This window comes from Schistocerca gregaria, chromosome 2, assembly GCF_023897955.1.
Source record: "Schistocerca gregaria isolate iqSchGreg1 chromosome 2, iqSchGreg1.2, whole genome shotgun sequence".
Taxonomy (NCBI): domain Eukaryota; kingdom Metazoa; phylum Arthropoda; class Insecta; order Orthoptera; family Acrididae; genus Schistocerca; species Schistocerca gregaria.
In genome coordinates this window covers 34543399-34565115 of record NC_064921.1, presented here as the reverse complement: position 1 = coordinate 34565115, position 21717 = coordinate 34543399, and the positions used below count along the sequence as shown (strand labels likewise).

Sequence of the window (21717 nt, the reverse complement as noted above, 5' to 3'; positions counted from 1 at the left end):
GTGTGCTGACCTTTGGTACAGATGACTTTTTATTTACACGTGGTGGGACTGAAATTAGGTTGTAGATGGTAATGGTTCATATTATACGGAAAGTTTTGTTAAAAATCTCTTGTTCTTGCCATTTCCATTCCTGTATCCATTACTGCGGTTAATGTATCCTTGTGGTAGCGCAGACCAGCCTTGCTGCATGTTCACATCTGGCTTTTTGTATTGACTGTTTGATTATGTTGTTGTGGTGTTAGGCTATCTGACACCCTATTTGTTGTTACTTTCTCCTCATATATTAGATCGATTGAATCTAAAATGGATAGAAAATATTCTGTGTTTTACTCAGGTGTAGTAATTAATGGCAAACAACTTTTTAAAATTTTTAAAACATCAACATGAGAAATAGTATTTGTCAAGAAACACCCATTCAAATTGTAAATATGTGGTACAACGCTCAGCTACCTCGGTCGCCCACAAAAGTACATTGCCTGGTGTGTACCCAACAACAAACCTGATCTTCTGTGCTTCCATTCAATTTCTAGCAAACACATGTCCAAAAGCATTAATAAACACAACAGCATTCATCTTTTTACCTTCATTCGTAATGTTGGAAATTGACAGTGTCTTAATAGGCCTTCGTCAGCAAATACAGTGGACAAGCTGTTTGCATTTTGTGCTGTGTTTACATAGCCATCACAATTATTTACACTTCTCGTAGGTACTGATGTTATGCCCTGTAAACTTACACTCTGCATTCTGTCATTACTACTGGCATTGTTTGTAGGGTTTGCAAAGATCTGTGTGCATACATTTCTTTGGTTTACTGTGGCTGGCACTTTGTTTATGTGTACAACTGGCGTCTCTGTATCAGTTTCACCTAAGTAGTTGTGTATCTTGTGCTCTGTAGCATGCAAACTGGTGTTTACTTTGTCTATAATGTCATTTCCGTTGGGTAAATAGGCCTTTCAACTACATCATTGATTAATTTGCATTCTGTTGTGTAGATAGTTCCACGTAGTCATCGGGTACACAACTTTCCCACTAGAGCGCGCCCTGCTAAGCGTAACAGCACAGGCACAGCGCTCATCCGTCTCCGCACTACAAGATGGCGCTGCCTTAGAGACGAACCAAATTCTACTTCCGCCGATCCGCATATTAATACAAGGGCTATCCACAAACTACATTACGTTTTCGTTTGTGTCTGCTAGGGGCGGGGCTAGCACGGCCATCTTGGTGTCATGGTATTCCGCCGCTGAGTCGGCATCCTGCCGTGTTAGTGAGGGGTTTGTGCTGTACTCCGTTGAGTTACTGTGACAGTTTGAAATGTCAGCGTCAATTGAAAATGCCGCGAAGTGTGAAGTGCCTGTTGTAATAAGGTTTCTGACCCGAAAAACCTGTACACCGGTAGAAATCCATTGGCAGCTTTGTGAAGTGTATGGGGACAACATAATCACTGAAGTTGGAGTGCGCCAATGGGTCATAAAATCTAAAAATGGCCGAACTAATGTTCACAACTAAGAGCAAAGTGGAAGACCCAGCATAGTGACTGAAGAAATTGTCGAAATAGTCGTTGCTGCGGTCCGTGAAAACTGTAATTTCACAATAACGGAACTCTCTACGAGTTTTCCACAAATTTCACGAAGTTTGTTGCACGAAATTATTACCGAAAAGCTTGGTTACCATAAGTTTTGTGCAAGATGGATACCAAAAATCATGACAGAGATTCACAAAAATCAGCGAATGGCTGCAGCGTTAACGTTTTTGGACGCTTACGAGAAAGATGGCGACGCACTACTCGATCACATCGTTACTGGTGACGAAACATGGGTTAAGCATGTGAACTGCGAGACAAAATTGCAGTCAATGCAGTGGGGGCATACAAATTCCCCCAAAAAACCCAAGAAATGCATGCAGACCATGTCGGCAAGGAAGGTGATGGCGACTGTCTTTTGGGGCAGAAAAGGTGTAATTTTTGTGGATTTCCTGGAAAGAGGCACTACAATAAACTCTAAAAGGTATTGCCAAACTCTGCATAACCTCAGAAGAGCAATACAAAACAAGTGCAGGGGAAAGTTGGTCTCAAAGATCTTGCTGATTCACAACAACACGGCAAATGCCACTCGTGAAGTTCTCGAATCTTTTAAGTGGGAGTTGTTTCCTCGTCCGCCGTACAGTCCCGACCTGGCACTGAGCGACTTCCACTTATTCCCAGCAATGAAGAATTGGTTGGCTATGCAGCATTATGATGACGACACACAGCTTCAAAAAGAGGTAACCACATGGTTGAAGGCACAGGCGCCCGAATTTTACGACGAAGGAATTTCCGAGCTCGTCCATCGCTATGATAAGTGCCTTAATTTAAATGACAACTATGTAGAAAAGTAGTATTTAAGTGTTCTTTCATCTGTATATAATTTTAAAAAAATTCCAACACTTTATTTATTTTTTATTTCAAAACGTAATGTACTTTGTGGATAGACCTTGTATGTAACGCAGCCAATCAGATTGCTGCTAATGTAGAACCTTTTCTCCTCGCGGATGACACTCGCGCAGTGATACCTGAATGTGCAAGGTATTATAACAAGTGTACAGACCTCCGATTAGTCAGTCTGCATGAGTCTGTACGAGTCTGCATTTATCTGCACCTGTCTGTACCAGTCTACGTAAGTCTGTACCAGTCTATAGTGAAGTTTCAGTCTGCACCTAATAAGACTACCATATTGCTGTACATAGCCATGATGATAAATGAATAGACACTTTGTCAAGTATCAGAGATATGTGAAAATAAGATTAACGTACCAAGACCAAAGGAACTTAAGATTGTCAATTGTAAACTGCATCCAGAATCAAGTTATGTAATGTCGATGCTTTTTATTATTTTAGTAAATGTGTTCTGAAAGTATTTGGATGGAGTGTAGCCATGTATGGAAGTGAAACATGTACGATAAATAGTTTGGACAAGAAGAGAATAGAAGCTTTCGAAATGTGGTGCTACAGAAGAATGCTGAAGATTAGATGGGTAGATCACATAACTAATGAGGAAGTATTGAATAGGATTGGGGGGGAAGAGAAGTTTCTGGCACAACTTGACCAGAAGAAGGGATCGGTTGGTAGGACATGTTCTGATGCATCAAGGGATCACCAGTTTAGTATTGGAGGGCAGCGTGGAGAGTAAAAATCGTAGAGGGACACCAAGAGATGAATACACTAAGCAGATTCAGAAGGATGTAGGTTGCAGTAGGTATTGGGAGATGAAGCTTGCACAGGATAGAGTAGCATGGAGAGCTGCATTAAACCAGTCTCAGGACTGAAGACCACAACAACAACAATAAATGTATGCTAAAATTAATCAATTTCTGTTTAAAGTTGGTCACCATCAATCTGCTACTCTAAGCGTGCAAGTGGCATTTCTATCGCCTGACCTAGCTGCAGAAGATAAACACGCCACGATAAGACCACGAGAGATATTGCTGACACTCTCCTACTTCGTTAAAGTGAAAGGTCAAATAATCTTATGGTGTGTGTACTGAACGTCTTACAGTACGCGCACCACACATTCCTTCACTACCTTTCCCACTGTGGCACTGGTTTTGTCTAAAGTACCTGCTACAGCTTGTGAAATTAGGTCACATTAATTTTTATTAGTTCTGTCTCTTTCGTTTTTTGCACAGACTGACTCGATTTCAACTGATGCTACTTTTAAAGTGAGTTCCTCTATTGCTGCTGGTTAGATTAGATTAGATTAGATTAATACTTGTTCCATAGATCATGAATACGACACTTCGTAATGATGTGGAACGTGTCAGGTTAATAAAAGATGTCTGTACAAGAAATTACATTACACAAAATATTGCATGACACTAATGATTAAGTTTTTTTTTTTTTTTTTTACTTACTTTATATCTAAAAATTCAGCCAATGAGTAGAAGGAGTTGTCATCTAGAAATTCTTTTAATTTATTTTTAAATGTTAGTTGGCTATCTGTCAGGCTTTTGATGCTGTTTGGTAGGTGCCCAAAGACTTTTGTGGCAGCATAATTTACCCCTTTCTGTGCCAAAGTCAGATTTAACCCTGCATAGTGAAGATCATCCTTTCTCCTGGTGTTATAGGTATGCACACTGCTATTACTTTTGAATTGGGTTGGATTATTATCAACAAATTTCATAAGGGAATATATATACTGTGAGGTTACTGTGAGGATCCCTAGATCCTTAAATAGATGTCTGCAGGATGACCGTGGGTGGGCTCCAGCAATTATTCTGATTACACGTTTTTGTGCAATGAATACTTTTCTACTCAACGATGAATTACCCCAGAATATGATGCCATACGAAAGCAGTGAATGAAAGTAGGCATAGTAAGCTAATTTACTGAGATTCTTATCACCAAAATTTGCAATAACCCTAATAGCATACGTAGCTGAACTCAGACGTTTCAGCAGATCATCAATGTGTTGCTTCCAGTTTAACCTCTCATCAATGGACACACCTAAAAATTTTGAAAATTCTACCTTAGCTACAGACTTCTGTTCAAATTCTATATTTATTACTGGAGTTTTGCCATTTACTGTACGGAACTGTATATACTGTGTTTTATCAAAATTTAAAGAGAGTCCGTTTGCTGAGAACCACTTAATAATTTTGTGAAAAACATCATTTACAATTACATCACTTAGTTCTTGGTTTTTGGATGTTATTACTATACTTGTATCATCAGCAAAAAGAACTAACTTTGCATCTTCATCAATGTGGAATGGTAAGTCATTAATGTATATCAAGAACAGTAAAGGACCTAAGACCGAACCCTGTGGGACCCCGTGCTTGATAGCACCCCAGTTTGAGGAATCAGCTGTTTTAACATTACACGAACCACTTATTTCAACTTTCTGCATTCTTCCAGTTAAGTATGAATTAAACCATTTGTGCACTGCCCCACTCAAACCATAATGATTTAGCTTATCTAAAAGAATTCCATGATTTACACAATCAAAGGCCTTTGAGAGATCACAAAAAATACCAATGGGTGATGTCCGGTTATTCAGAGCATTTAATATTTGATCAGTGAAAGCATATATAGCATTTTCTGTTGAAAAGCCTTTCTGAAAACCAAACTGACATTTTGTTAGTACTTTATTTTTACAAATATGGGAGGCTACTCTTGAATACATTACTTTCTCAAAAATTTTTGATAGAGCTGTCAGAAGAGAGATTGGGCGGTAGTTGTTGACATCCGACATATCCCCCTTTTTATGCAATGGTTTTACAATGGCATATTTCAGTCTATCAGGGAAAACACCCTGCTCCAAAGAGCTATTACATACGTGGCTAAGAATTCTACTTATCTGTGGGGAACAAGCTTTAAGTACTTTGCTGGAAATGCCATCAATTCCGTAAGAGCTTTTACTTTTCAGTGAGTTTATTATTTTACTGATTTCAGAGGGAGAGGTTGGTGGAATTACAGCTGTTTCAAACTGTGCAGGTATGGCCTCTTCTATTAATAGCCTTGCCTCTTCTAGTGAAGATCTAGATCCTATTTTCTCCACAACATTTAAAAAATGATTATTCAAAATATTTTCAATTTCTGATTGTTTGTTAGTGCACTTGTCATTCAATTTTATTGCACTAAAGTCTTCCTGTGCTCTTGGTTGCCCAGTTTCCCTTTCAATAATATTCCAAATTGCTTTAATTTTATTATCAGAGTTACTGATCTCAGACATGATACACATGCTTCTGGACTTTTTAATAACTTTTCTTAGTACCGCACAATAGTTTTTATAATATTGAACAATTTCGGGGTCAGTACTCCATCTTGCTGTTAGATACAGTTCTCTTTTGCGGTTGCAAGATATTCTTATTCCTTTAGTTAGCCAAGGTTTTTTATATGTTTTCTTGGAATTATGTTTAACTATTTTCTTGGGAAAACAATTTTCAAATACCCTTAAAAATGTATTGTGAAATAAGTTATATTTTAAGTTTGCATCGGGTTCCTTATACACTTCATCCCAGTCTAGCTGCTGTAGGCTTTCCCTAAAGTTTGCAATATTTATATTGTTAATTGAACGCACTGCTTTGAAAGTCTGATTTATTATACTGCATGGAGCTATGTCATGTACTGTAACAATCTGTGCACTATGATCTGAAAGACCATTCTCAACAGGATAAGCATTTATGTCCTTAAACTTATCTTGGTCTATAAAAAAGTTATCTATCAATGTACTGCTGTTCTTTGTTATCCGAGTAGGAAAATCAATGACGGAGCTCAAATTGAAAGAACTGAGTAATACTAAAAGGTCATTCTTCCTATTACACTCTTTCAGGGAATCAACATTGAAATCCCCACAAATGATAATTTGCTTCCCCCTGTCTGACAGATAGCACAACAAAGCATCCAAGTTTTCCAGAAATAGCTGGAAATTCCCTGAGGGGGACCTATACACTGTTACAATTATGAAAGTGCCATCCTTTAGTTTAAGTTCAGTGGCACATGCTTCCATATGTTGCTCTACACAAAATTTTTTAGTTTCTAAATTTTTTGCACTGTGGAAGCTTTTGACATATATGGCAACTCCTCCTCTCATCATATTATCTCTACTTACATGTGCAGCTAATTTGTACCCATTGATGCTAACCTTTTGCATATCAGTGACAATGTGATGCTCAGACAGGCATAGTACATCTATTACATTCTCAGTTTCTATATCTTCTAAACAAAGCAGAAGCTCATCAATTTTATTGTTCAATCCCCCAATATTTTGATGAAATATACTAACATTTTTCATTTTACTTTTGCAACTATCTTGAACTTTTTTGACATCTTTAGTACTTGCATGGCTGAGTTTCCCACTGGAAACTGATCTTACACTAAAAAAGAGTTTCCACCATGAGATGTAGTTCCTCCCCCCTTTAAATTTCCTGCTATCAGCCCAGCCAGTTTACCCTTCCCTTTCCTGTTGAGGTGTAGGCCATGTCTAGTATAGTCCCACCTACAGAGTGAATCAACACGAACCACACCAATGTGTGACCCCGCACCAGATCCAAGTAGCCGTTCCAACTCCAAATTAACTCTCCTGACAGAAGAGGTCAAATGAGGTCGGTCGTGGCGCTCCAGAACCGACACAAACCCAACACTGGTATGATTCGATGCCGATGCAATCTTTGCCAGGTCACACTCTATGCTGTACCCCGGATCTCTGTCAATACTGTTGCCCGGCCCACCCACAATAACCACGGTGTCTTCCTTAGTAAAACCTTTACATAGTGAACCTAAATCCTCTGTAACCTGCCCAAGTTCAGCACTAGGTTTGAAAAAACTTGTGACCTGGTAATCCAACCCTAATTCATCCTGCAGAAGTTGGCCCACACCCCTAGCATGCGAACTACCTAGCAACAAGACTTTCTTTCTCTTTGCAGACTTCCCTACATTCTTAATCAATTTGCTGCTGAAAGCTTGTTGAGCCCTGTGTACATCTACTTCTGTGAGAGGCTCATCAGTTTCTGACTGAGGCAACAGGTCAAACCTATTTTGTACATTAATAACAAAGCGGTCAGAAGAATTTCTTGGCCTGTTCCTCATGCCTGTTGCCACTTCCCACCCCTGTTTACCCTTCTCCCCCCTTAACCTGCCCAGTTCTCGCCTAGCCTCATCTAACTCAGCCTGAAGGGCAGCAATTTTCCCCTCCTGTTCCACAATCTTCCTATCTCTACTGCATAGCCTACAGAACCACTGATGAGTCTCGCTCATTTTCCCAATTCCCACGCCACTACAGTCGCCCCAATGAAAAAAGTTACTACATCCATCACACCAGACCCCGGAGCTAACGATCCTACGGCACGTCAGGCACTTTACACTCATGGTACAAATCTATTTTAGTGACAGAAAGACAATTAAGTTACCGGAAAACAATGAAAATACGTGTACGAAAAATTAGGCCTACTCGCGACTATGTAAACAGTGGTTCAGAAGTTTTTTACTGGAAATTACTTAAGAGATGACGATACTCTACAGATATAAAGGGGCAGCAAACGTATTTAGCACACTAAACTATCAGTAAATGCACTTAAGATTGCGGTATGAAGTTTAATCTGAAAACTCAAAAGTTCGGCCTGGCCGCGATATGTAAACAAAATGAACTTTACGTGATTACTGTGAAAATACGCGAGTAAGACAAAAACCTTTAATGGTATGCTTGCAGAGCACTATAATTAACGTAATAAATTAGTTTAAAGTGTTAAAAAACAGTTTATTACTACTTAAATTACTTATCTTGTACAAGAGCTGTGACTCAGACGTCCGTGTAGCAGGCGCAGGGTATATTTTCGTTATCCCTGTGCAGTTTCTTTACTACAGTAGAGATGTTTTTTACTGTGGAAGTTAATTGTGTTTGTGTAGCTTCCAGGTTTGTGTGTGTGTGTCTTTCATTGCTTTTATTTTCTGCTCAACTGTACCATTTTGCTCGTTAAGAGTGCTTATTTCTGTTTTATACCTGTAATAACATTCTTTACTTCGGAAAGTACATCTTGCTTAGCTGTTTTTTCCATTTCTTTGAATTTTACATTCATTTCCTCGTGAAAATTCTTAGTCAAACCACTGATCTATTGTGTGACTGTATCCTGAAAATGTTTTGAAACTTGTTTCTGCTATTGTTTTATGTTGTTTTTGTCTTGTGTGACAATGGTAAGGTTTTGTGACAAACTCAAATTTTGTGTTTATGTCTGCGCGCAAATTGGTGTTATTGGTGTTTGTAATTTTTATTTTTGTGCTCAAGCTATCGAGTTTTTTAAGTATAGCGGCAAGTGCGCCGTTTTGGTTGCTATCTAATGTACTTTGGTTGTTGACAATTGTACTCTCCAAATACATATTTGAATTTCGTGTGATGGGTGATGGTAAAGTATCATCAAAAATCATGTTATCTATGCTTTCTAAGTTATCCTGTGCAAACAGAATGTTGCTCGTGGAAATGCGTGATGTAGTTTCATCTATTGTCAGCAACGTATCATCAAAGTCAGAACTCTGTGAAAGTTCACTAGCACATGTTGCTTCGGTTATGTTCATCTCCAAACTAGTTAATACTTCCGAGTGTGAAAGACATGGCGCTGGTACTTCAGATGTTCTATCTAATCTATCCTGCAATTGTACGAATTTTTGCCTCATTGCATTTTCGCCATTGTCAGCAATAATGAAAACTGATTTTTGTGCTATTTTGCTTGAATATTAAATTAAAATTTTGAAAAATAGAAAATTGAAATATATTATTTTTGTGTATTTAAACATAGGATTATCGTGTCATCAAGCGTTAAATAGTTACTTTTAGTTGGCACAAAATGTTATGACACAAAAACATCAAACTTTTATCTCGCTAGTCATTATGTAAAGTTTATGAAAACTCCTTACAATGCATTTAGAAAAGGAAATTAAGGAAAGGTACTTCTAATTATTACGTAGGAGACACTACCAAGCATAGCTAAGCAAGCGTATCTCCAAAATTTTTCACACATTCCGGTTTCTTTTTGCTTCTGTTTTTAATTGGTTTCCTCCACAAGATATTTTTTTCTGGCTATGCTTCCAGTCGTGATGTTGCACATGAAAATGTGAAAACAATTAGAACATGGAAAAAAATCATATAATGTCATAAATAATTCTGAATAATTTACACAACTGTTTTCATGGCTTTCTCAATGTCATGTCTCTAGGTCGCCAGTTGTGCAAATATCTATATAATTTTCCTTTTCCTTTAATCCACAAATTTCCTAAATTGTGAGCCAGTCATTTCATGAGCTTACTTCTGGTGTCCTTGGTTATAATCGTCTTCTTCCACCATGAGTAATTGTTTCTTGACCGTGTGTTTTAAATTAGTTCTTGATTGGTCTTCTTCTTCCGATGCAGGCTGCTGACATTGAGATGATGCGCGGAAGAAAGGAAAACTTTCGTTGTTTTGCACAAATAATTATTATTATTCAGACAACATAAATGGCTACCACACACATCTTCCAGTCTTCTCCACTCGAGAACTAAAGACAGAGTCTCTCCATTAACAAAAACACTGAATGGAATTTTTTATCATTTGTTGTCCACCTTCTAGCGTAGCAAAATAAATCTTTATTGGCGGTTACAGTGGGCGTTCTAATAATTAATATCATTGGTTTAAAATTTTTGTCAAAGCTTTGTGGGGCTTTTCCTCATGTACCTAACTATCATCAATTATCTAATTCTCACTGTAAGGATAAATAACTTTTTCTATATCAAAACCCTTAAGAAATCCTAACTGTGACTTGCACAATATATTATTTGCAGTCAGATGCTTAAGGAGACGCTTGAACATAATCTTTTTAAATAATTTTGAGAAAGCTGGCAAAAGTAAAATTGGTCGATTGTTTGATGGTATCTCTTTATCCCCCTTCTTTTAGCCAGTCTGTAAATGTTCACTGAGGAGAGATTGACTAAACAAATAACTAAACATAGAACTCAAGTTTTATGAGCAGTCTTTGATTAAATCATACACATGTTATTACAGCAACTGGAATAGTTAGATTTTAAGCATTTATGCTGGATGCTATTTCTTTGGGAGATGTGAGTGTCATTTCCATTTTGCTGAATTTATTTTTAGAGACTGATCTCAGATACTCCATTACACAGTTCACCGAACCTGATTGCCCTAACCTGTAAGTAACATAAATGAAGTACTTTTTAAGAGGTTTGTAACATTACATGTACCTGTTACCAAAATCTCATTTATTTTTAGAACTATCTATTCCTCTTCTTTTCGGCCCCACCTGTCTCTGTTGTCACTATATCTCATATAGTTTTTATTTTGTTGCCTGATGTAATTATCTTTCTCTCATAATAAAGTTGCTTTGACGTCTGTATTGCTTCTTTCAATATTTTGCTATATTCTTTTTAACGCATTACAATTCTAACATCAGAGCTGTTCCTACATAATAGATACAGTCTCCTTTTTGTCCCATGTGATATCCTTATTCCTTGTGTAATCCATGGTTTATTTTTTTCTTCAATGTGTTCTCAGTTACCTTTAGGGGAAAACAATTTTCAAAAGTGAAGGTAACTCTATTAATGAATGCTTTGTATTTTCCATTTGAGTCAGAAGTATTGTAAACATCTATCCAGTACATGTCTTTGAGCAATACCCTGAAAATCTCAATTTTTTACTTATTTATTTCCCTCTTGTAATTAGATTTAATAGATTTTTAATCCTGGCAAAGTTTCAACATTGAACACTAAATGCTGCATGTCATGATCAGATAGCCCATTTACTATTGGTTTTGCGATATAACTGTTTTTTCCAGATTTGTCTACAAAGATATTATCAGTAGCAATCTCAAAGCATTTAGTCTGCCCTGACAGCTGAATTGTAAGCCTGATGGACTGCTGTCCTAAGGGGCCCTGGTTCGATTTTCTCCACTCACAGACCGGGTGCTGTGTTGTCTTCATCAACATTTCATCCCCATCTGGTGCACAGGTCGCCCAATGTGGCATCGAATCTAATAAGACCTGCATCAAAGTGGCAATGATGCCCAATGCTCATTTCCACTTCAGAGCATTTATATATCCTAGTAGCAAAATTCACATTAGGAAATAAATTGAATGATAGTGTTAATGACTGCAATAATTGTTCATTGACAGAGATTTTCAATAAATCCACATTAAAACTACCAGTAACCACTATTTCTTTGTTTTTTGCTATGAGATGCCCAACAGCAGAGCTTCCAACTTTTTTATAAAGGGGTTAAAATTTCATGAAGTTGATCTACATATAAGTATTATTATAAAGGACTTATTATGAAATATTACTTCTGTGCACAAGCTCCTAAGTGCTGGTCTGAGCAAAATCTATTAATATCAATATTCTTGAAAACAAAACAGTTTCTGACAAATACGGCAATTCCTCCTTTCTCCATATTGTGTCTACAGAAATATGAAGCTAACTTGAATTCTGTAACATTTAACATATCTATTTGTTGATTAAGTTGGTAAAATATTTTGAGTCTTTGCTTATCATTCGCTGAAAATGTTTACTTTTGTTAAAATGAAGCGATCTGGGAGTATCGATAGTGACGATCGAACAGTGTGGACTGTGCATACTGGGGACTTGGAGACACTTGCATGTAGGGGGTGCCAAGGAATTGGGGCTGATGATTGGTTGAGGCTTATGATGTCATCAGGGAGACAGAACGTGTGTAGCAGTGCCGCCTGGTGACAAGAAGTGTAATGAGCTCTATTGACATTAGCGACGTCGCTCACCTGTTGTTTAAAAAGTCATTACATGTAGATTGGCCACAGCCAGTTTATGTATGATATTGTTCATAATATGTATCAAAATATTCTTTGAATGCTTATTCATTAACTATATTTTCCCATTTTACCTTGTTCTTTTAGGTTTTATAGCGAGAAATGCGATAAATATGGTACCTTCAAATATAACGCAAACGTAAATATTGGGCAATGCCATATGTCCATTTTTCATCACAACATTTATCCCGCAATCAAACTTTACGAGTTCCACAACTAAAGAAATTATCACCCTTCAACTAACCTAGGCCTCAGATAACATTATAGAGAAGTCCATAGTATTTATTTCCAGGAGTGGGGTGAGGGGGGGGGGGGAGGGGTTGTCCCAATATTGTTCTTGGCAAAGTATGTGTTGTGCTTCAATTTTGGTAGTTGTTATGTAAACAAGGAAGTATATGTCAGCGTTATGCACGAACTGCGTCTTCCTACACCTTCTCTAGTTTCTCAGAATCCGGGTTATGTTCATATGGCATTGTGATAAACAATGCCGAATGAGGAATTAGATTATATTTCTTTCCAACGTGCATGCCTCCATGCATTGCTTAATTATACTAATTAATTTGAAAATGTTGTGTTATATTCATGTATACTGCCTCATGTGCAACATGTGGCCCATTCTTGTATTAGAAAATAGCAACTAAATAAACTGATAATTACATAGCCAGTTTATATATTGTTGTGATCATACAGTCTAATTTCAGCTGCTTCCGTAATTACAGAGACCCAAAAGCTAGAAATATGGGCCAGATCCTAATCTGATTAAAGGCTCTCTTGCATTTACTCACTAAACCGTTCTCGGAAACGGCTGATTTTCATTTTTTCATACTTCAGATGATGATCAACACAGCAATTAGCAGTAGTTTGTATAGGCTGTTCCAAATAACTAATACCATACTCACAAGGAATATTATAAATCCCTAGTACACTGAGCCTGAGAGAATGTTTGTCAGGTCACAACCTTTCTTTAGTTTTCTTTGGTGACAGAGAGACTCAGCTGATTCCTTGCCTGTTTGCACTCTAACTTACCCATTGCACCACAGAATGTAAGCCATTCTGTGCCTTTGTCCTCATGACTTGGCTGATGATTTCTTCAACAGATTTGACCTAATTTCATATACAGAATGTTTTTTTGGAGGGAGGGGGGGGGAGGTGGGATTGGGAAAGAGCAACGGGAAGTTGAGGAGGTATGGACAAGGGTATAAGTAAAAGAAATAGTGACTAAATGGTGGTGGCAAGCGGGCAGTTGGGTGGTTTTGAGTCATAATAAATACAAATCCAGAAGAGATTATGTCACAGCATTATGACAAGACTACGGACTACATGTCATAGGCACAATCCCAATTTATACACTAGTGTTCTATCTGAATTAATAGCAAACATACTGCCAACTGGGAATTTGCATAGACAGCCAATACATATATTACATGCCTGATAATGCAAAGAATTCAAACATTATAAACAATATCATGCGTTGCGCGCCACACAAACACACAAACACACACACACACACACACACACACACACACACACAACAATCATGAGGATAAAAACATTGTTTGTACTATATATATACATCAAAACAAGTGTAGAAGGAAAAATGCCTTCAGCTGAGCTGATTCCAAAATCACAGAGCAGGCTAGCATCACAAAGACCATCATACTACACCTAATGACTGCCAATATCAATCATTATAAGATGATATCCAAATTTACCTATTAGTGTTGACATTGATAGCCATCAAAACATATAGAGGGTATTTTCTGGAGTGTAGTGCCACAATCAAACAAAGATATTCCTCTCTTCTGCTCATATTTTGTACACCTCCATGCCGCAACCCTCCTTCCACCAACCCTTTAATCAGTTTTCTGATTGCATCTTTCCTTGATCATGAATGCTCACTTTACAATGTCACATGTGTAATCCACTCCCCCCCCCCCCCTTCTCCCCCTTCCCAATGATCTGTCTCAATGTTGAACCTTTGCCTCAAGTGATGTAAATGTATGGTATTACCGACTGCCACTCACCCTATGGTCAGGGCAGACCCACCACATCAGATACACTAGAAGGTGCCTCAACAGCAAAGCCTGTGGTGAAACAAATGATACCTGAGCTGTTCCAAGCAATACACCAGTTTCTCTGCCACCATTACACCTGAATGCAGGAGCCTGAAGACAGCTGACCATAGTTAAAATCACCTTCAGCCAATCATGAACTACAGCCAGCTCCTATTGTGTCCAACACACACACTATCCACCCTACCCCTAACTTAAGAATCAAACTATGAAAACAAACAAAAAAATGCTGAATATGAGACTTAATACTGTTTGACAGAGGCTGATGGCTTCTCCCAGCTCGAATAACATTATATTGAACATATTGTATGTTCTTGTGATGGAATAATTTAATAACCTGTTTATGCACTTTAAAGAAATTTCAACTTATTATGCGTATGCGCAATACCTAATAGACTTACAGTAAGCCTCTTTTCCCTATTTTAAGTTTATTAATACCAGAGATTGCTGGTTCTCATTTACATAAGCTGAGATTAATTTGGAAGCCTCTCACCACATCTCCCTTGTCCCCTTCCCTCCGTCTCTTGCCCGTACCACCTGTATTAGTACTTTACTTTTGTTCCAATGTGATCTTTGCACTCTCAATTCTGATTATTAGTTCCCCAAAAGGAATAAAAAATCATTTAGCATGATGTACTGTTTTTATGGTTTTTCAGTTGATTTTTGTTAATTATCTGTCAAAATATGACAAATGAACTCAGCACTTCTACAACCATGTCAGTTAGTGGAATGTTATAACAGCTAATTATGTGATGGCAGAATGCTGTGAGTTGAGAGCTCCAAAGTTATGATACATAACACTTGACATGATACTCTGAAGTATGGTTTTTTTCCCTGGTATGTTAACTTATTTGCCTATGAATCTAAGTACGCTTAATGTGTCACACATAGTTTGTGATGTTTCTGGGCAGATATTCTGATGACGGGCAATGTCTGAAATGCATTACTAATTAGTCATCAAAAGTGGCTAAAACATATACTGTTGTTTGCTTAACATTTTCTGGTGATTTACCAATAATTATTTAATCCTTGCACACTATTTCCTTTTGCAATTATTTTAAAAATAAAAGTAACTTCCTATACAGATATAATAGTACACTGTATTTGGAAATCCAATCTTTATTTTTTGTTTCATGGTCCTGCTAGTGTTTTAGCTTGTATTTATTTTATTTATTTTTAATTGAATTATTAGAATTTTTTCTGTTTTCAGTGTGTTTACATAAAACATTAATCATATAACCTGCTGAAATACTAAGAAGCACTTCCAGAATTTCTGCAGAATGGGTTAACACCATTATTCCGATCACTTTACAGAAAACTATCGAAACAATCATTTTAGCTCTTTCACTTTACAATTTATTATTGTATTTGGTGGGATGAATTTGTATAAGATGCATTACTTCTTGAAAAGCTGCTGGCAATCAAAACTTTTTTGCCTAAACTTTAGTCAAATAGTAATATTATTTAAACAAATTGAAATTTAGTTGTTTCTGTAGGCTGCAAGATTTTGAAATATTTTCCAATTAATTCACAAAATTTAATTCCGTTATGCAATTTTCACGTGCATCTTTACTTCAATGATACTTACTCTTTAATTTCACTTGCCTCTTTTTTCCCCATCACCTTAGTTAACTACCTTCATTTCTATCTTTTACAAATGTCTGCCAAGTCATCAGGTGTAGCCTATCTAACCCACAACCAGTGTGGTGGGGTAATATGGATGCCAGGGAATTTTGTTTATGTTTAGATTGAATACTTGTAAAATTGTAGTGCTGTAGGTCTGCGTACTTTGCACTCTGAACTGTAAAACCAAGTGGTTGTGTTCAGAGCAGGTAAGTTTGGGGCCAGACTGACCCCACCGTACTGCTTGTAGGATTTCTCTAGCGGACTGTTTCTTGTTCCTATAGATTGAAACGATGTTATATTCTCGTAAAGAAATGAAAATAAGTGATCAACTTGATGAATGGCACAGTCTATCCTTGGCTACATACAGCTACACACACTGATTAAACAGAACCTTTTGACCATCTACCTAATAGTCGGTATGTCTATCTTCAGCATGGATAACACTGACGATGCGGTTTTGCACGGAATCAACGAAGCCTTGATAGGCCGCTGGAGGGAGTTGGCACCACATCTGTGCACACAAGTCCCCTAATTCTTGTAAATTCTGGGGAGTGAGCTCTGATGCCACGTTTAAGTTCAATCACATACCAGTCTGTGTGATGGGCAAAATCAAGTGTGTCTGTATGATCACCCTGTGTGAACGAGTTCTTAGATACAAAATTTAGGACTTCTGCCTTCCTTTTGCCCCCTTCTACAGAAAGTAATCAGCTACAACGCTGAGTCAGGGATTTATCCGGATTATATAGCAGCCATGACAGTAATTCAGAGTGAGGTGAAGAAGAAGAAGAAAATGAAAACAAGGTAGAAAATGGAGAGATGTTGGAAGAGGTCATATTTTAATCTAGCACTTACCACGCATTGGTCCTGCATAGGTCTCCAAAATTCTTGTTCTGAATGCAGCATCTGGTCATTCCATGTAATGGGTAATATTTTTGGAGAAATTCTTAGGGCAATGAATGATTTTTTTCTTCTTTTTGTGAATCCATCAGAGGTGGGATACAGGACTGCAGCTGGCTTCAGATTCTTGTGAAAAACCTTGTACCAAACAGCTGTTTTACTTTTTATAAATCCTTTATTATATGCAACTAGTTTCGGCTTCCCATTAATCTTAAGGCTATACATAAACCACCAGATAAATATATCATATAGTTGGTCTGCATTACGCAGGTGCCACAATTTTTTTTTTTTTTTGTACCTGATTCCACGGACTTCTTCAGACTGACGTGGACACCTCGGTCATAAGACAACTAGTTATATTTCTACAATTATATGCATGGTTCCATTCTTTCAGACAGCTGAAAGAACAGTCACTGTGCATACAATTGTATCTATACATAGCCTAGCTTGGCATTGGGGGACTTTCTTCAGTTCAGATGCACCCATACACTCAGAGCCATTTTCAGGAATATCTCATGGATACGGGGAGTGAGATGGACTGCTGTAGTAAGGGTACTACTGCAGTAGTAGTGACATATGGAATTTTGTGTCAGATAGGAGACTTGCTGAGGTAATCCACAGAGTCGTGATGGGCACTGTGTCTGGGTAGTGAAGTAGTCAGTGCAACTTCCTTGAGAGCAGGAGAGATGGGTTCAAATCCTGATCCAGTAAAAATTTTCTTGTCTCACCATTGATATAGGTCAACACAGCAAGAAAGCATTTAATAAAATTATCATAATACTTTTATGTCAGAGCCATCCACGTGGAACTGAAGGAGACATTCACAGAATCTAATAAAAAACTGCTGGGACCTGCACAATGCAGACCAACTATGTACACATGTTTATCTGGTGGTTTGCATACAGCCTTAAGATGGCTCCCATTGGGTCACCAAAACTATAGGCATGTAGAAAAACAGCTGTTTGATACAAGGTTTTTCACAAGAACAAATGAAAAAATTCTGAGAAACCAGACTATTTCACCAACAGAAAATACCTGAATGGTGATATGTGTCATGCAGTTTAAAACATCTTGAGATGACTATCCTATTCAGCTTTCTTGGAGTAAAAATGTATTTACACTGATGCCTACACAAGTTTATCTTGTTGTCCATCTTTTCTATAGCCTTTGCAAGCTTTATAACAAAATTTGTATGAAAAGTTTTCTGTACATGTTTACTTATCCTGTAACTACAGCTAATTGATGCATAACATAGTGCTATTGTGATGGTTTTACTCATATGTTAATTAAACCGACAGGTTCGGTTCTTAAGGTTTCAAGAAAATATAAAATTTCCATATATCATGCACATGTCAGAGCCTTTTCAGTGTAAATATTTAAATTGTGGTGAGGAGTATGTGATTTTAAACATGCTTCACAAGTTTGATTTTAATTTCTTTAACCAAAGAAAACTAGTTTGAACCTATTGCACAGCCCACTTCTGTATATTATCCCTTAAATGTCACAAAGTTGCCAGCAGCCATGGCAGACGGCTCTGCTGTGGCTGGTGTTGGCCTCACAGCACTTACCATGTTACGTAATTACCAGACATTAACTGAATTATTGGGCAAAAACATTCCATTAAAGGAAAATTCCTCAGACAGACATTAGAATTCTGGCTGCACTTTTTAAACAAGACTTGTAGATGCATATACTTCATGCTCAAGGTCCCGAAAAGCTGTTAACACATCGACTGCAGTATTGTCACTAAAAGCCACGCACTTGATGCCATATGCCTGGTGACAAAACACACATCACCAAGCGTGTCGTAACCGACATGTTAAATATAGAAAATCTGACCAAGAAAGTCAGCAAAATAGATTCTCAGGGATTGTTTTAATATAACAAATAATAACTGGAACTGAATAAACTATTTTCAGCTTTGCCAAGCAAATTTTGCTTTTTGACTTCATTCAGTTGTCAAGTAGAAAACATTCGTACTGTAGAATTCTAGTGAATACTCATACTTTACTTGTGAAAAATAGCAAAACCATTTGACATGACTATGTACATAGTCCAATTAATGTTATAGTTTAGTAGATATTTCAGTTACATTTTGTCAACTATATGCAATAGGATAAATGAGTCAAAAGAAACACACAAACAGTGACATTTTCTTTATTAAGTACACTTGGATTTCCACATCACCCTGAGGTACCGAGTATGATGTGGTGCTCATTTTTTTACATGGCTAGTTTCCCCAGTAGGCCTATAAACCATGATACACAAACATGCACACACAACTGCAGGACAGATAAATTTAATGTGATCAGAGCCAACGTGTACACTCAACACTTCACTGTCAGGTTGCACCAAAGCACTAGCAACATTTGACTTTTCAGCCAGGGTTGATGTACCAAAAGATTGTTTTTGGACTGAAGTTCTGTTTGTTAGATGTTCGTTGTACTGCCATCTTCTCATTGCTGGCACAGTGTTGACCTCCTTTCTTGGAGCGAGAGTTAACAAGGACAGCAATTTCTTCCCACAGCCTCAGAATCTGCTCAGTATCTCCTGGTATTTCTAAATTGTTCCTTTTGCTAAGATAAATGTTACACATGAAACTGGATTCCATGTGCTGAGTGATACGCCAAAAAAAGCTTCTTCACAATTTATGGACAGTAAAAGTAAGGTTTGTTAATTACCCATTGTGGATTGCAATGATTGTGACTTTAATGTCTTCTAAGACTAGGCCGTTAATACAAATAATCCTCTCATGTGAACTGAAAGAAACTTTGCAGTACAACATTGCACCAGATTACTGAATGGACAAAGAACGAAATTCTATAGTTTTACCACAAACGATTCTACTATTGAGTAGTAAAAACTTCTTATTATGCGGTGTTTCTTACCGTCCATTGACTGGAATACAATCTTTTCATCCGCAGTTCCAGCCATGTGTTTTTCTCCACGTGTGCCCTCAAACTAGCCAATTTATTGAAGGAATAGTTGCAGTCATCTTGTGGGCACTTAATCTTACCTTCTGTATTTGGCTCTACATCATGCATTTACCTGATGTGCGGGTATAAAGTTTTTTCGAAGCTGAAATGCTTTATCGCACACAAAACACGTGTTGGAATCAGCCATTATAAACATAGGCCTAGAACACACAACAGTGAAGTACTATAACGAGTTAGCATCACAATGTATCGACAGATGAATGACCCCGTTTAAAGGACAGCGCGTTTCAGAAAGTAGCAACGATCTGGATTGGCTGGTGTGGGAGACGACGTCATGGCACAACGTGGCCAAACAGCAAAGCCAATTCCTTGGCGTACCCTAGATGCAAGTCTTTGAGACAGAAGCGTAACACACACGGGCCCCGAGGAATCATGACGCCACATCATGACATGAGGTCGTCACGTCTCGTGGGCCCCGAGGAATCGCTTTATGACGTCGTCAAAAAGGCTGAAAGCATGACAGCGCTGCCTGATGACTAGACCTGTAAACAAACCTGTTGACGTAAGTGACGTCACACGTTGGCTACAGCGTTTATACAGACTTGCCTTCAACCGTTGTTTTGGAATGTCAAATCAATCCAGATTGTTTGAATGAAGCTTCCGTTAACAGAATAAAACGTAGAAAGAATGTTTAAATGCAAATAATCTGGATTATGGTGACATGATAAATCCGCAGCGTAGTCAGAGTTGAGTCATACGTGATTGATTGAAGCCAACTGATTACAAATTATTACGCATTGCAGACAATGTGTCTAAATGTTTTTAACGCAGTAGAAAACGCGGAAAATCGAATCAAATATGGTATAGGATGCGTAGTGGAACGCCCATTGCATTTTTCCAGTTTGTGTACGATATCTGTACGTAATATGCATCAAAACACGTCGGATGCTTATTCATTTTCTAATATATGTTTTTTGGGGATGACCTAGTAGTTTTATTATTTTTATTTTGAGAAATGCGTTAAATGTGGGAAAGTGCTTTTAAATATGCCGCAAACAAATATCAGGCAAAGACACACGTCTGTCTTTACCACAACCTTTATTTCTCATTCGCTGTGTTCCACAAATGTCAACGAAATTATCGCTTTTCAACCTAATGTAAACCTCAGACTATGCTACAAATAGAGTTATTACTCCAGTCAAGGTCTCTAGGGAAAAGGGGGGGGGGGGGGCGAAATCCAATATAGTGCTCTAGCCCAGATATGTGCTCAGCTCTGTGTGTGTTACCGATAAGGTTAAATTTTGATCGTTGTATTTCTGTAAACAAACAGCTATATGCCAATCACATCTTCCTGTATGTAGTTTCTCAAAAACCAAGTTTATGTGATCTTACGATAAAAAGAGCTCAATGAGGGAATATTAGTAGATCGAAGCAATACTGACACCTCCAAATTGTAAGACTGCTATAGATGCAAGTCAGTGATTGTCAGAGTGTGTAAGTGGGACTAAACATTTGATGTAAATCACGAACCTTTAGGTTAGTTCAACTATTACTTCTAATGTAGTAGGCAGTCAAAATTTTCTTCCGTGTTTTTATGTATATACATACTACACAAGCAACCAAATGGTACCTGGTGGAGAGTACCTTGTACCACTACAAATCATTTTCTTTCAAGTTCCACTCGCAAATAGAGAGAGGGAAGAAAGGCTGTCTATCATCCGTGCCCTGATTTCTCATGCCTTCTAAATTTTCTCAATAGTGTTATACAAAATAATACTCAGACATAGTTTGAAACTACTGGTAACCTATCTAGCATCCAGCCTCTGAGTTGCTCCAGTGTGCTGCTTAAATCTGACCTGGATCTCAAACTTTGGAGCAGTACTCATGAATGTGTC

The 21717-nt window shown here is 37.7% G+C and overlaps 1 long non-coding RNA gene across 1 annotated transcript in view; it reads left to right on the top strand.

Annotated features, from left to right (window-relative positions):
- Positions 1 to 2555: 2555 nt before the first annotated feature.
- Positions 2556 to 21717, top strand: part of LOC126336265 (uncharacterized) — a 38497-nt gene continuing 19335 nt past the window's right edge. The window contains exon 1 of the long non-coding RNA XR_007564936.1: positions 2556 to 2651. This is a non-coding gene — a long non-coding RNA (uncharacterized LOC126336265). The remainder of the gene's footprint in view (positions 2652 to 21717) is intronic.